At 41.9% G+C, this 14560-nt stretch overlaps 1 protein-coding gene across 6 annotated transcripts in view; it reads right to left on the reverse strand.

Annotated features, from left to right (window-relative positions):
* The window catches only part of RALGPS1 (Ral GEF with PH domain and SH3 binding motif 1), a 155317-nt gene that overhangs the window by 124063 nt on the left and 16694 nt on the right, over positions 1–14560 (reverse strand). The window contains exon 1 of one of the 6 annotated variants that reach the window (XM_082327149.1): positions 6421–6492. The exons of the other annotated variants lie outside the window; for them this stretch is intronic. The gene's annotated coding sequence lies outside the window, so the exon portion shown is untranslated. Of the gene's footprint in view, positions 1–6420; positions 6493–14560 lie in introns of those variants that run through there. 6 annotated transcript variants of the gene reach the window in all.

Consider the following 14560-nt stretch of genomic DNA (forward strand, 5'->3'; position numbering starts at 1 on the left):
ACATATTAGGAATTTCGTAACTAAACATTCGCCAAATATGTACCTGTAACTCTTCCTCACTCTGTCAATCAACACAACGTCCAAGCTGATATGGGTTTTAATCACTTCTTTCAAGATACTTTATGAATGGTAAATGCTACTCATTCTCATTTTGTTTTCCTCAAGACTTAACTAAACAAAGCAGAATGGACACAAAACCAAATACAATCATTCTTCTACCTCTGTATCAGCAAATTAAGCCACAGCTCTTCCGCCAAACACGATCAGCAACAAACCTAAGAAAATAATTGTTCGGGTAACTCACTTTGGTGATACTTAGACATAGCCCTTTCCTCTTCTCCTCTTTTGCCTTATGCCAACTTTTATAATAGCTAATATTTACGATAATTACACATCAAATGAGAAGAAAATCATCTCAAAGATAGATACTTCCACGTGGAAACTGACATGAAAAACCCATTAAAGCCCATGTTGCTTTGATAAAGTTAAAAATCACTACAGATCACATGGTGTTACTATTGTGCCTCTACCACAGTCTCTATTGTCCCTCTATTGTTAAAGAACCTCCATTTACGAAAATGTATATCATCTCTTCTTTAAATACATGTAATTCCTATTGGCATCAAAGAAAGCTATCTTTTGCTGGAAAAGTAGTATTCTCTTCATACACTCAAAACTCATCCAAACTCCGAGTATACATACAGCAGGCACTCCCTGCATGAGCAAATGATCCTAGTTCATAAAAGAATCAAAATGACAAGTTACAAATGAATTAGCACCCACTTAAGTATTTCAACCAAAATTACAGACATGACATATGTTTACATCCCATCTCAGCAATCAGATTTGTTCCCTGGCAATTAAGTTTTTGTTTTGTGTGTGTGTCTGTGTGTGCACTCTATTCTGTCTACTTGTTTCACTCTGAATGGCTTTGAAAACTAACTTTCCAATTAAAATTTTGATACATCTGAAAAAATTGCCTTGCAAACTGTGCTGGCAGTCTCCAGTGTATCTGAATTTTTCAATTAGGCAGCATTAATTCTTCCTGTAACTCCACCTCTCCCATGCTGTTAATAGTCAAAGGTCACTTGGTATTGAAGACAGGCATCAACTGAGCAGACAGCATTTATCAGAAACAGATACACATGCCACCTGATGTCAGCAAACAGAAGTCCATGAAAACATTAACAAACACGGAAGAAAGCAGCCTCTTGTTGGAAAAAAATCATCAATATTTGGAATCCTACATTAAAGACAACCTCTGCACCTCACTACAAATTAACCAAACAACTTTTAATGACACTAACATTCATTCAAGCATGTGTTTCACACAACAAATCCAGTAAAAATAATTTTTTACAGTAATCCAGTTATCCACTGTAGTTGATTAAAAGCTTCGAGCCAAGGAAAATATTTAGGACTACGTATAGAAAGGAATGACAGGAATCAGAAAAAAAACCCTGTAAAAATTAGATAATCCCAACCATGTCTTAGGTAACTGTAAAATAGCGCAAAATTCTTACGTTTCATATTACTTGCTAAAGAAACTGTTAAAGCTTCCATTAACCTTCCATCTTCCTCAATTTCTTTTGTGCAACGTGTTCCGTAAGAGAGTATCTACCTAAATGTTTATTTTGGAGACATTTCTGCAAAATAGGAAATTACTTTCAGACCCAAACATGAGAAAATACATTTTTTTAAAAAATAAACTAGTTTATTTTCTTTCTTAAAAGAACTTGTACTTAAGAGATGCAATACTTCTGAATATATTTCTGACTGCTTATGAAATCAACAGATGTAGTCATAAAAGAAAATCATTGAAAGCAGCAGAATTTAACTGTTATTTAAGTAGTCTTCTCTCCTTTGGTAAAGGATCAGCTATGCTTTACTAAAACACAAAAGTGGAGTCTACATTCACATACCAGTTGCAGAATTTTTTTGTTCAACACTTAAAATCCGAAAACACTAATTGGTGTTAAAAAAATAGCTAAACCTTTCCGCTATTCATTTTCTATTACTTGAAGATGGCATTTATAACATAAACCTAAAGATATTAAAGTAATATTAAACCAAGCATTAATCTGTTGAAATAAGAGAATTTTCTTGAAAGCCATCCTAATGTAGTTTCAGGAAACAAACCTGGCTGAAGACTGTATCTAGCATATTGCTCAGGAAACATGACATACATGACATAAAGGCCAACTGAAAGTTAGGCTTTCACTGACAAAAAATAAGACAGACAGCTGAGATGCAAGAGGAGAATCCGAGAGAATTGGGTTTGTTAATCTTAAAATGACTATGCTAAGGACTGATCTTTGTTGCTGGCTTTAACTGCCTAATGGGAAATTACAGACAAGATGAACCAGACTTTTCTCCAAGGCAAGCAATGAAAAGACAAGAGGCAAAAGAGACAAGTCACAGGAAGGTAAATCCCAGCCATACATCAGGAAAAAAAATATTCACAATGAAAATGCTTAGGCATTGGAACAAGTTGCCCAGAGAGGGTATGGAATCTCAAAATTCAAAACTCGGGAAGACGCTGAGCAACCTGCTCTAAACTGGCCCTGCTCTGAGCAGTGATTTGGACTAGATTATCTTTAGAGATTACTCCCAACTTACATTATTCTATGACTAGAGTAATTCCTTATTCTAAAAGCTGCGTGTTTTCCTTGACATCATTTCTGTCCAAACTAGAGTCTGTGAATACAAGCATACTGTTCCATATCCCACCCTAAATGTCTTAGATTAAGTTTTGCATAGTTGTTCAAGAAGTGTTTCGACAATGCTTAGATATATGGTTGAACTCTTAGGTTGCCCTGTGTGGAGTCAGGAGTTGGACTTGATGGTCCTCATGGCTCCCGTCCAACTCAGGATATGCTATGATTCTATGTTACACCACTATTGTGTCTAAAATTCTACTCACAGCAATTTAAACTGTAAGAGATCATTAAAATCACTTAGTCTGATCTTCAGTTTTTAGTGACAGGTCTTTAAATTTCACCCAGTTGTTTGTATGTTGGCCTCAAAAATTTATCTCAAAATGAATATAGGATGTTTTGCCTGAAAGAGAACGGAGAGATCTGAAGTCTCCTGTTTTCTTATTTTATCCTAATTTCTTATTTGAAGAGTTTTGGCTTCAGTTTCGTTTGTACTCTGAACACAAGAGCAGCTGTACCAGGAGAACCTAATCGTCTGTGCAGCACAGCTTCCAAACTCCATACTGTTCATAGGTAAAATGTACCCAAAACCAGAAGATGAGGGAAAACATGTAGCATTACTTCCTCAAAGTATTTTTTCCAGTCTACCATGATTTGCAGTTCAGGGACGTCCTAACTCAGATAAAAATCTCGGCACCTAATACTCCCTGTAGACTTCCCTCTTACAAATTTATCCAGTTGCTTTGCAAATATACAGATTTTTTTTTGCAAATCTTGGAGCATCTACAACATCCTCTAATGAGAAGGTCTGCAGCTCATGAGAAAATTAATTTTTTTGTGAAAAATATCTGCTCCTGAAGCTAGCTTTTGTTAGTCTTACTTTATAACCTCTGGTTCTTGCACTAAAGGTGACAGGTAAAAAACCCAATCTTTCCTGTTCACCTTCGCAATTCATGATGTTAGAAAGATACCATGCCCTCTCTCAGACATCTCCTGTAGGCTGCGGGCAGCTAGTCAAGTTACAGTTTACTCCTTGTAAGTCAACCACATCCTTCACTTCAGCCCCACTGCCCCTCTCTGTAGCTTCTCTAATTTTCTCACACCCTTTTGAGGATGGTAATAGAAGAACACCACACACTGTTCAAGATATACAGCTGCTGTATACTTGTTCTTTGGCCTTCTCACATAAATCTCTACCACTAACACTTTTCTGATCACTTTGATGTTCTCATAGATATCTCTCTTGCCTGGTCTTGAAGAGGCTGACTGCAGCAAACATTCCTCTTTTGTGTTCAAGACCCTCCTTGATCCTGCATTTAATCAATTAGGCTCATCTTGCTCTTTAAGTCACTTACGACAAATTCTTAAAACATTTATACTGCTAATTTTGGGGCACTCAGAACTTTTACCTTCCTTTTTAAAATGAGGATACCAAAATTATGCATTATAATCCAGTATAATTTTCATCAAATGCTTTAGAATTTAAAATCTTCTTCCTAATTCTGTTCACTACTTCCTTGTCTATTTATTTAGAGATAGACTTAATCCTTTTTCCTGTAACATTGCTGAGTTCTTGTTGCGTTCCTTTTGACTGCCTGCACCATTTGCAGAACATCTGTTCCTCAAAACCCATTCACTTGTACTTTAAATGAAGCCTACAGTTCCTCCTCTACAATATAAAAATTTGTTTGACCTTAACACAAACTCTACTGAAATACATAGCATGCCCAGTGGTCTACTTCACCCTGTTCAGATTGACTGTTCACATTTTTAACAAGTTATGGCATTTACAAACGTTAACCATGGCATTCACAAATTTACTGTCAGATCACTGATGAAGTTCTGCACTGTCAGACCTAGCACAACTCCCTGTAGATGTATTCTTATTAAAAAATGGTTCTTTCATAAGCAGCTAGTACCGATATATTGGATAGACAGTAAACCATCTGTTTATTGTGTTTGTTACTAAAAGGATAATACGCTGTTCTTTTTTAAATCTGAGTATCACACAGTATTAGAGTGCTTGATTAAGTAAACATATTTATAGTTTTTACCTAGTTACCTTGGTCAATTCAACCTACAGTTGCATACAAGAACATTATGAAATGTGCTAAGAGCCTGGAAATAAAATTTACATGAACAAAAAGCAAAGCTCATAACTACTCCCCATCTTGATTTCTAGATGTCACCCCTTTATTAAAATAAGTTAAATAAACAGAAAAATGAATAAAACAATTTGGTTAAAATAAGAGTTTTATAATATTTTTCTTCAAGTTGGTGCTACACCATGCAGGATGAACAACAGAGAGAAAATGAACAAGCAAGCATACATAGTTCTGTCCTTATTACACACTCTTCCTGTCTTTCTCACACATGAAGAACTACTAGGCACAGCATGAAAACAATTCTGACTTTGAAAGCATCTGTTGGACATAAAAGTCATAGATTGCTACATTCAATTGTAAGGTCTTTAAGGCAAGGAGCATCTTTCCACTTCATAAGAGGGACCAACTCAGATTTAATTTTTTTCAATGATAAATAAGACAAGAGACTACGCATGTTCCATTTTCTTGGGTTCACAAAAAGAGACTACAGACAAAAGGCATGCTGTGGTTCTGCCACCGAGAATTTCAACAACTACTCCTTCTTCACTACATGCCAAAACCTTAGACCTATTGAAGCCTGCTGAAGCCAGACCAGAATTATTTGAAGTGATCTGAAAATAGATCTCAGCCAACCAAGGTTCCTTAAGAGCATCTGCACAACATCATTTACATGATACACAAACAGTTTTCAATTTTATTCCAAAAGTCCAGCGGAGAATGTGGCCACCCCCAGAAGGTTTTCATCTGCTCCCTCCATTACCCTACACAACAAATACACCCCTTAGAAAGCCTGCTCTCATTGTCTACCGAGTCTCGAAAAGCACAGTACTCTCCGAATCCACGTGCCCAAAAAGCAACCCATTTCATCACGCCCTTCGAGCCTCGGAGAGCCAACCAACTGGTAAAACACCCGCAGGGACGGCGCCCCCAGACAGCGGCTGCTCCTGTGTCCGAGGCGCCCGGCCGTGCCCCGGACGTGGAGGGGCGGGCGGCGAGCGCCGCGGGCAGCGCACGGCAGAGGCGGCGGCACAAGCGCCTGCGGGGCCTGCTCGGCCCAGGACGAGAAGGCTGCCCGGCTGCCCGCGCATCGCCTGCAGCTGGCGGGACCCGAGGCCGCTCCGGAGGGGCCGTGCCAGCCCCGCCGCCCCAAGGCCGCGCGGCGGCCAAGCGGGCGCAGGCCCCCGCCGCCTGCCCCCCGCCAGAGCCCGGCGGAGCCCGAGCCCGGAACGGCGCCCGCAGGGAGGGGCCTGGGGGCGGAGACCGCGGGGAGCGGCGCGGCCCCCCCCCCCCCGCCCGCGCACCTGCCCGGAGGCCGCGCCGGGCCCGCGCCACCGCCGCCGGCAGAGACGCGCTGCGCCCCGCGCCGCGCTCGCCACCCCTCCGGAGGGCCGGGAGCTGCGGTCTTCCCGCAAGCAGCGCGCCCCTGGAGGGTGGGCTCCCGGCCGGGCCCGCCGCCGCAGAGCTCGCCCCGCAGCACACACCCGAAGCGGGGACGGCGGCGGGCGGGCGGACGGGCGGGCAACAGGCTGCGGCCGACGGGCCCTCGGTCCGGCGGGGCGGGGCGGGGCAGGGCAGGGCGCGCGCAGCCGCCCCGCGCCAGCGCGGGGGGGCGGGTCCCACCTGTCCCGCCGGGCACGCAGGGCTCGTCCGCATCTCACCTGTCCGGGGACCAGCGTCGCTCACGAGCCCTCTCGGCGCGGGGTCCCCGCCGGCACCGGGGCAGGGGCGCGCCGGACCGAGGCCCCCGCCCGCCGCAGCCGCTGAGGACGAGGCCCAGGCCGGCCGAGGGGGGACCGCGGGGAGGGGACGGGGCGCGCCGGACTGACGGGCCCGCCGGCCAACCGCTGCTCCGCACGGGAGCGCTCACCAATCGGCGCGGGGCGGGGCGGGAGCGGGAGAGCGCGCAGCCGCTGCGCAGGAGCCACCGCCTCCCGCAGGTGAGCCGCGCTGCGCCATCCCCGCCGTCTCGCCGACGGGCTGGGGCGGTCGCGGGCTCCGAGGCGCCGCGCCGCCCGGCCCGGCGGGCGGCGGCCGTGTCGCGGCGCGGCCAGCGGCTTCCTGGGACGAGGCGAGCCGCGGGGTCAGGGCGCCGGGGCGGCCCCTCAGCGGGACGGGCCCGGCGGGCCGCAGCCCGGGCTCCCGGGCCGGTGTCGTCCCCGCAGAGCAGCGTGGCTGCGCTCCCTCTCGTCCTGGAGCCTGCCGCTGAGCGGCAGGTTTAAGTGCTCCCTGAGGAGACGCGGCCAAGTCTGTGCGCAGACACGGAAAATCCGTTGTCTTTTATCTGCTCGTCACCTGCTGCGGCACGGACTTGAACTCATCTTTCCCAGTGTACCAAAGAACATCTCAAAAACCCCAGACCGAACCGGGGTTCAGGTACACGTACAAGCGCTGGTGTTGGAGTCATCTGACGGTGACGGTAACGCGTTCTTCCAAGGCAATTAAATAGGGCTCGGTGGGCTTCTTGAAGATACCTGAAAGTGAGAACATTTCTGCCAAGCTATGTACGGTTAAATTTGCCACAAGCTAAATGCTTTAACTCAGAAGTGGTATAGTAGCCTTCAGTGACTCAAGCTACATGGCAAAAGGAAGGTGCATCTTTCTCTGAATGACGGCTTCTCTAAAAGCAATATTCGGTGGGTAGGTAGTCTGCAAGCATCACTGCAGGGAAAATACTTGCTTTGTGAATTGGTAGCTACATACAGGATTGCTTTCCAGTCCACCAGACTGAACTGAAGTTTTGTACATGAGAGAACAAAAGCCTAGTAAGGTCACTCGGGAAGTTTTGAGAGACTTCATGACATCCAGAATACATTTAGAAGCTGTCTTTCTAATCTAGTTACTAAAGGTCTTCAATGACTATCAAATCCAGAGCTGTTTAAACATCTTCAGACATCCCAATTAAACATGTATGAGCTTTCTTTCCAAAGCAGAAAGATTAATTTTGAGAATAAACTATAAAAACAACTTTAAACATAGATTTGGGATCTGCTTGTGAATACTGATGGTCACAACTCCAATATCTACATCAAAACCAAATGCAATATATGGAAAGGTATTTTCCCACATTTCTTCCCCCGCCCCGCCCCGCCCCCAATAGCTGAAGAATTAAAATTAATTTCATATGAATCTGCAATCATTTCATAGGCATAGACTATTCTTTACTCATTAGAGTTTATCCTGTTGGTACTGCTAAGCTACATACACTTTCCTTTAAGACTTCTAGCATCAGCTCCCACTAGAGTAAGATTACAGGATTCTCTGGCAAAATGTTTTCTGCTCTGTCCTATATCACTATGCCGGGACATTAAAACAGCAGTTCATGGGCTACAGTCCTCTTAAAAAAAAAAAAAAAAAAAAATTATATATATATATATATATAGCTACTGGTATTTCTACAAGGATTCAGAAAAAACAATTTGAGAGCTATTTACTTCTTTTCCTAATAATCATGAGATTCTAAGTCAGAGTTTTCAAACTGATGCTTTAAGTACTGCAAAGTGATAATGTCCACTGCCTAAATAGGTCTTGTGCATTATAGCAGGACTTCCTCTGAAATCCTGGATATATTCCCTGCTAAGTAACAATGTTGGTAAATTTTAGCCAAATTTAATGGTATCAGCTGTGTTTTCATGAATATAAAGCAAAAATTCTTTCTGCAAAATTCCAGTTACTAAGACATTACCCTGCTAAGAACGGAATTACTCAGCAGCCGCTCCTGTTGAGAGTATCATAATAAACAAAGATTGGAAATTTCTTTTTTAGTTCCTGTTTCAGGTTTCTGCTATGTACAGCACCTTAAATTACCCCTACATAACATATATTTTAAAAAATTGGCCAGCACCCTCTGGTGAAAAAAATGCATAGATGAGATTTAGGGTTGTAGTGTACCGAGTTATTTGAAAAGGTTGGCAAAATGCATAGCCAAATAAGGTAACTTTAGACAATGCCATTAGCCATATAATTTCCCCAAATTTTAATTAAATGTTTCTGTTTGTAGTTCAACTGACATTCGATTGAATATTCCTTCTAAATTTTTCCTAAATCCATGCACAATACAATTGTAATATGCTATTTCATATAGTTAATGAAATGTAGTACCCATGGGATCAGGCTCCATTTTTCCTGCATGATTACTGCTGAAAGAAAATAAATTCTATCATAGAATCATAGAATCATTTAGGTTGGAAAAGACCTTTAAGATCATCACGTCCAACTGTTAACCTAACACTGCCAAGTCCACCACTAAACCATGTCCCTAAGCACCACATCTCCCTGTCTTTTAAATACCTCCAGGGATGGGGACTCAACCACTTCCCTGGGCAGCCTGCTCCAGTGCCTCGCTACCCTTTCGGTGAAGAAATTTTTCCTAATATCCAATGTAAACCTCCCTTGGAGTAACTTGAGGCCGTTTCCTCTTGTCCTATTGCTTGTTACTAATTCTATGATATGTCATGTTCATTGGCTATTCTAGCTTCTCCTCAAGCTGTTTTCAAGTTTGCATTACGAAAAGTTAAAGTGGAGTGTGTCTGCATGTACACAAAGATCAGTTGAAGAGAACTGTTTTTTTTAACATAAACCAATTTTTTCCTTAGCCTTAACACACCTTCTTTACAAAAACTTTTGTCTTCTATCTCTCACTTTGCTAAAAGTGGTGGTTTATAGCACCTTTTTAACAAGTATTCAGGGTCTGTTTTTCCCTTGATGCTGAATTCAGATGTGGCAGCAAAGATGAGAAAAGTTCAGGTATTTCATAGAATCATAGAATGGTTTGGGTTGGAAGGGACCTTAAAAGGTCATCTAGTCCAACCCCCCTGCAATGAGCAGGGACATCTTCAACTAGATCAGGTTGCTCAGAGCCCTGTCTAACCTGACCTTGAGTGTTTGCAGGGATGGGGCATCTACCACCCCTCTGGGCGACCTGTGCCAGTGTTTCACCACCCTCATTGTAAAAAATGTCTTCCTTATACCTAGTCTGAATCTACCCTCTTTTAGTTCAAAACCATCACCCCTTATCTTGTCGCTGCAGGCCCTATTAAAAAGTCTGTCCCCATCTGTTTTATAAGCCCCCTTTAAGTACTGGAAGGCTGCAATAAGGTCTTCCCACAGCCTTCTTTTCTCCAGGCTGAACAACCCCAACTCTCTCAGCCTTTCCTCATAGGAGAGGTGTTCCAGCCCTCTGACCATTTTTGTGGCCTCCTCTGGACCCGCTCCCACAGGTCCATGTCTTTCCTGTGCTGAGGAATCCAGAGCTGGATGCAGTATTCCAGGTGGGGTCTCACCAGAGTGAAGTAGAGGGGGAGAATCACCTCTCTTGACCTGCTGGCCACACTTCTTTTGATGCACCCCAGGATACGGTTGGCTTTCTGGGCTGTGAGCTCACACTGCTGGCTCATGTCCAGCTTTTCAAGCCCATCTCTGCAGGGCTGCTCTCAATCCCTTCATCCCCCAGCCTGTATCGATACTGGGAATTATAAATTATTATAAATAGCAGTAATATTAGCATTATAAATAGCAAACCATTAAAATGCATCAAAGATATACTGGCACTGGGCAAATATTACAAATCAACACTGAAATTGTCAGTAATTAAATTCAGAATTAATATTCCATTTAGAGTAACAGAAGTTTGCATCTCTTTAAGGGTTTTGAGAGAACCTCTGTCAAAATTTCTACTGTTGCTCTTTAATTCTACTGTCCTCTGATATTTATCCCATCCCCACATAAGACTTTGCATGGGCATGGCCACATCTTTCCTTCTGCTGACTCTGCTACATAAATGGTAATTTCCAACAAAGAAGATATATAGCAGTGCTGAGCAACATCTTGTAAGTCTTTATATTACAAGGACATCTATACACAATAGCTAGAGTAGATTTAGAATGGTGGATACCCATAAAACAGAAGTCCCTGCTTATAATATTTATTGTACTGAAATTACAGGCACGGTTTAGGGAAGCAAGTTATACTATGTACAAAAGTAGGGAAAATGAACCAAATGAAAGTAATTCTGATAAGCAGTTCAGGCTTAGTGTTATCTTGGATCAAGAAGTTCTGTTTGTTATTTAAAATTATGAACTATTAAGTAGTTTCAATAACCAAACTTTTTTGTGTGTGCATTCATCTGTCAGCATTGCTTGAAACTGATTTAGAGAAAACCTTTTTCAGGCTTTACCAAATTAGTGCTTTGGAAATAAGTTACTTTAGTTTATGCAATACAATTCTTTTATTGGATATCTTTGCTGAAATAGCCTAAAGTATTTTCCAAGTTATTTAGGGACAAACTCTAAACAAGCAGATAAGTTGAAGTTTAACCACACATACCGTTCTATGGCACTGTAATTATTGCCATGGATTGCAACTTTAAACAAATATGAACTGCCCAAGGTCAATGGTGTATCCCTAGATAGAACTAGATGAAGTTAGAATCCTACACAGCAAAAATGCAGCGTAAGGTTAGCTAGAAAAAAGGGAGTTAAAGAAAAACCGGAATAATTCCTAAGCGTTAAGTGCAAAGAATAGCGGAATTATTCTGATAGCCTAGAGACGTTTTTTAAATCTTAAAATAATCTTATATACACCACCACAATTTCTCTTATTTCCACATCTTCATGTGGACAAAACAGATAAAGAAGAGGTCCTTTGAAGCTACTAGCCAGTTTACACAGGCAATTGACCTATGTCATCCCATATCTGAGCAGAGTGGAACTCCCTGTCTTTGTATCAGAAGATTCTTCCTCTCTATAAAAGGAGAGAAGCCAACCTTAAGAAAGACTATTCAGATACTGTGAAATCTGATGTATTACGAATGGCTCTTGAAGTGATAGGCACTGTGTTTTACATGGTGTAAAAAGTTGATTGTACATCATCATTTTGACTTTATTTGACTAGCTTGACAAGTTTTGACTCATTAAACCTACAAAGACAGTTTTCTAATCTTGTCGATTTGGTCATGCCCCTTCATTGTTTTTCCAAGTTTCCTCTTCCAAAAGGAATTGTGTATTTTCACTTCTAAGGGCTTTTCCATTAATCCTCAATATGTCTATTTTCTTATCATCACATTTCACTTACATCTAGCCAGGGTCACTGTCCTTTGCCTGCTTACTATGTTTTCCAACAAGCACCTTTGTACTTTCTCTGATACTGCCTCAAACTGATGAATGGTCCATCAGCCTTGCAAAATTGGCTCAAAAAATCCTCCTTCAAAACCCTCCTTTGTTTCAATGCCAGAAAAAGTCCACTGTGGATGACTGCAACTTGCCCCTCTGACCAAAACCCTTTTATCTTTTCTTTTCCTGTCTACATCTGTTGTCTTTTGTTTTATGCAGTACAAGGCTTCTGGGGAAGTCATATAGGAACATGTCTTTCTTAAACATGACTCTGATTTATAGTACCATGGCAGTATATACAGACACTTTTTCAGAGCTCTGTACTGCCTTTTTAAGCCTTCTGTTACGCTCTATCGTACAGAAGATCTTCCCTGATACTATTTTACCCTTTTTTTCTGATGCCAGAACTTAAGATGTTTGGTAGAAAGGGAGATCTCTTGTTCACACTCAGCATTATTTGCTCCTATACACATAGTTCTTATGTAACTAGGAAAAAAGCTCAGTTTGCACAGTGGACATAGAAGCATGAGCCTTCGTGTACAACTTTTCTCTAATGCCCTTGACCAAACTCCACTACATTGAGGCACAGCTGACCAGTACCAGTAGTTTACTGCTACCCATAGTGGCATATTACATTTTGCTAGTGCTGCAATTTTGTGCTTTTCAAAAGAATACAATTTTAAAATGTACCAAAAAGAATTTCAATTTAAAGGAAAGAATGTTTTCTTTCATTAACAGTTTAAGTTACTTATACAATTCATAGTACCACTCGTGCTATAGGGCACACTATCCAGGTGCTATTGCACACATTATGCATGTATGTTGCTCTGATGGTGCAAAGACATACATCCCATTCTTACTGAAAACCACATTTCCAGAAGCACCAGACATGTACCACTTCTACATGAAAGAAGTTTCTAGCTACTTTCCCTTCCCCCATCGCTCCCAAAAAGTTTGGTGCCCTTAGGAACAGTATCTGTTCTAAAGGGCAAATTTATCTAGAACTCCATAACTTAGATTGTACTTGCATAGCATTGTAAACAAAACACCGCATGTTTGCTTTGCTTGACTAAAGCAAGTAAAAAGCAACCAGCCACATCAAGGAGGAAACTTTACACTTGCCTTCAAACAGAAATAACTAAGAGATACTGGGGCCTGTGACTGATGCTGCAATGCAGCCCCTTCTGCACACTTGCATACTAAAAGAAATTTCCACAAGGTACCCAGTGTTGTGTAACATCTATGCCAGCATGCAGTCCACAGAATATCTGCTGTAAACAAATCTATGACATTTATAATGCAATTGTTGAGGGTCATGTCAGCTCACACTCTTCCCAACTCACAAGTCTGCACAGGAAACAGCTAAAGCTGCTTTTATTACTGGTTTGTGGATAGAAACTTATAATGAAGTAAACACAGCGAGTATTTTCTGAAGGAACTGGCGAGCAGCTTGGCTCTAAAAGGTAACTGCATCAAGTTCCGTGGACACAACCTTGCTGCATCTTGTTTCGAACCTCTATGGCTACCTGACAAGATGAAACAATTCTACCAACTCAAAACAAAACACAGGTGTGGAGGGGAATATAAGAAGTATGCTATGTTCTGTCTCTCTGCTCACCAGGTAAAAGCAACATGACATTTATTCCTCACCTAACAGTCACGTCTTGTTTACCTCATCCTGCATTACTTAACTTTTCAGACCTTATAAGCAAGGGGATCTGAACAGATGTTTTGCTAAAATGGTTAGTCATTTTGAATCTGCCCATAGGGTCTCAGGGGACCAACCAGCCAACCCACCAAAAAAGCCCCCCATCCCCCCGAGCCAGCCAAGATAACTGTATTCTTCAGCTGCATCAGCATTATAGAAACATGTCCTTTGCTGCCATGCAAGTTTAAAACTCATTTAAATTTAATTCAGCTTTATTACAGAAGTCTTTGCTAGTATCATCTCATATACAATGAAAAACTGGTAACAATGTTGGTAAATTTTAGCCAAATTTAATGGTATCAGCTGTGTTTTCATGAATATAAAGCAAAAATTCTTTCTGCAAAATTCCAGTTGTCCCAGGAAGGATAAGTCTATCTCAGCAAATCAGTTATAACAGACCCTCAGCCAAGTTGTATACCAACTCCTCCAAGTTGCTTGTTACAAAGGCACTTACAGAGTTGTCAACCGTCAAGCTGCCATGAAACAAATTAAGGCCATGCTATCAGCTGGAAGTAACTAAGCAGTTGCTGGCTTACTCGTGTTCAGTTCAAGCTTGTGGGCTAGGAGGAGCTGTATCCTACACTTGCTGAGAACAGTATTAGCTCTATTGTTACATATGGCATAACATAAAATGCAAATGCTGCTGTGGAAATTAAACATTACCTCCCTACCCAACTGACTTGCTTCTGGCTTGGTGTTAAACTGATTGCCATGACCTGGCCAGGTTTTTTGTTTTGCTTTGAGAACTGGAAAAGGTTTTGGAGCACAAAACTCAAATGATCATCTGTTCAGAACTAAACAAGCAATGCTGGCAAAAAAGAGAAACTTCAAAAGTAGTTTGTCTCTAAAGATTTTTGATTCCTAGTTGGTAAGTGAGTATTAAACTGCAGCTTTTTATAACACTTCAGGAAAAGCATCTAAAATGCAAGTCCCTTAGTAATTAAGTACCTAAATGTAGACACTGACACCATAGATTTGCTCTAG

This window comes from Platalea leucorodia (assembly GCF_965183815.1).
Source record: "Platalea leucorodia genome assembly, chromosome: 15".
Classification (NCBI taxonomy): Eukaryota; Metazoa; Chordata; class Aves; order Pelecaniformes; family Threskiornithidae; genus Platalea; species Platalea leucorodia.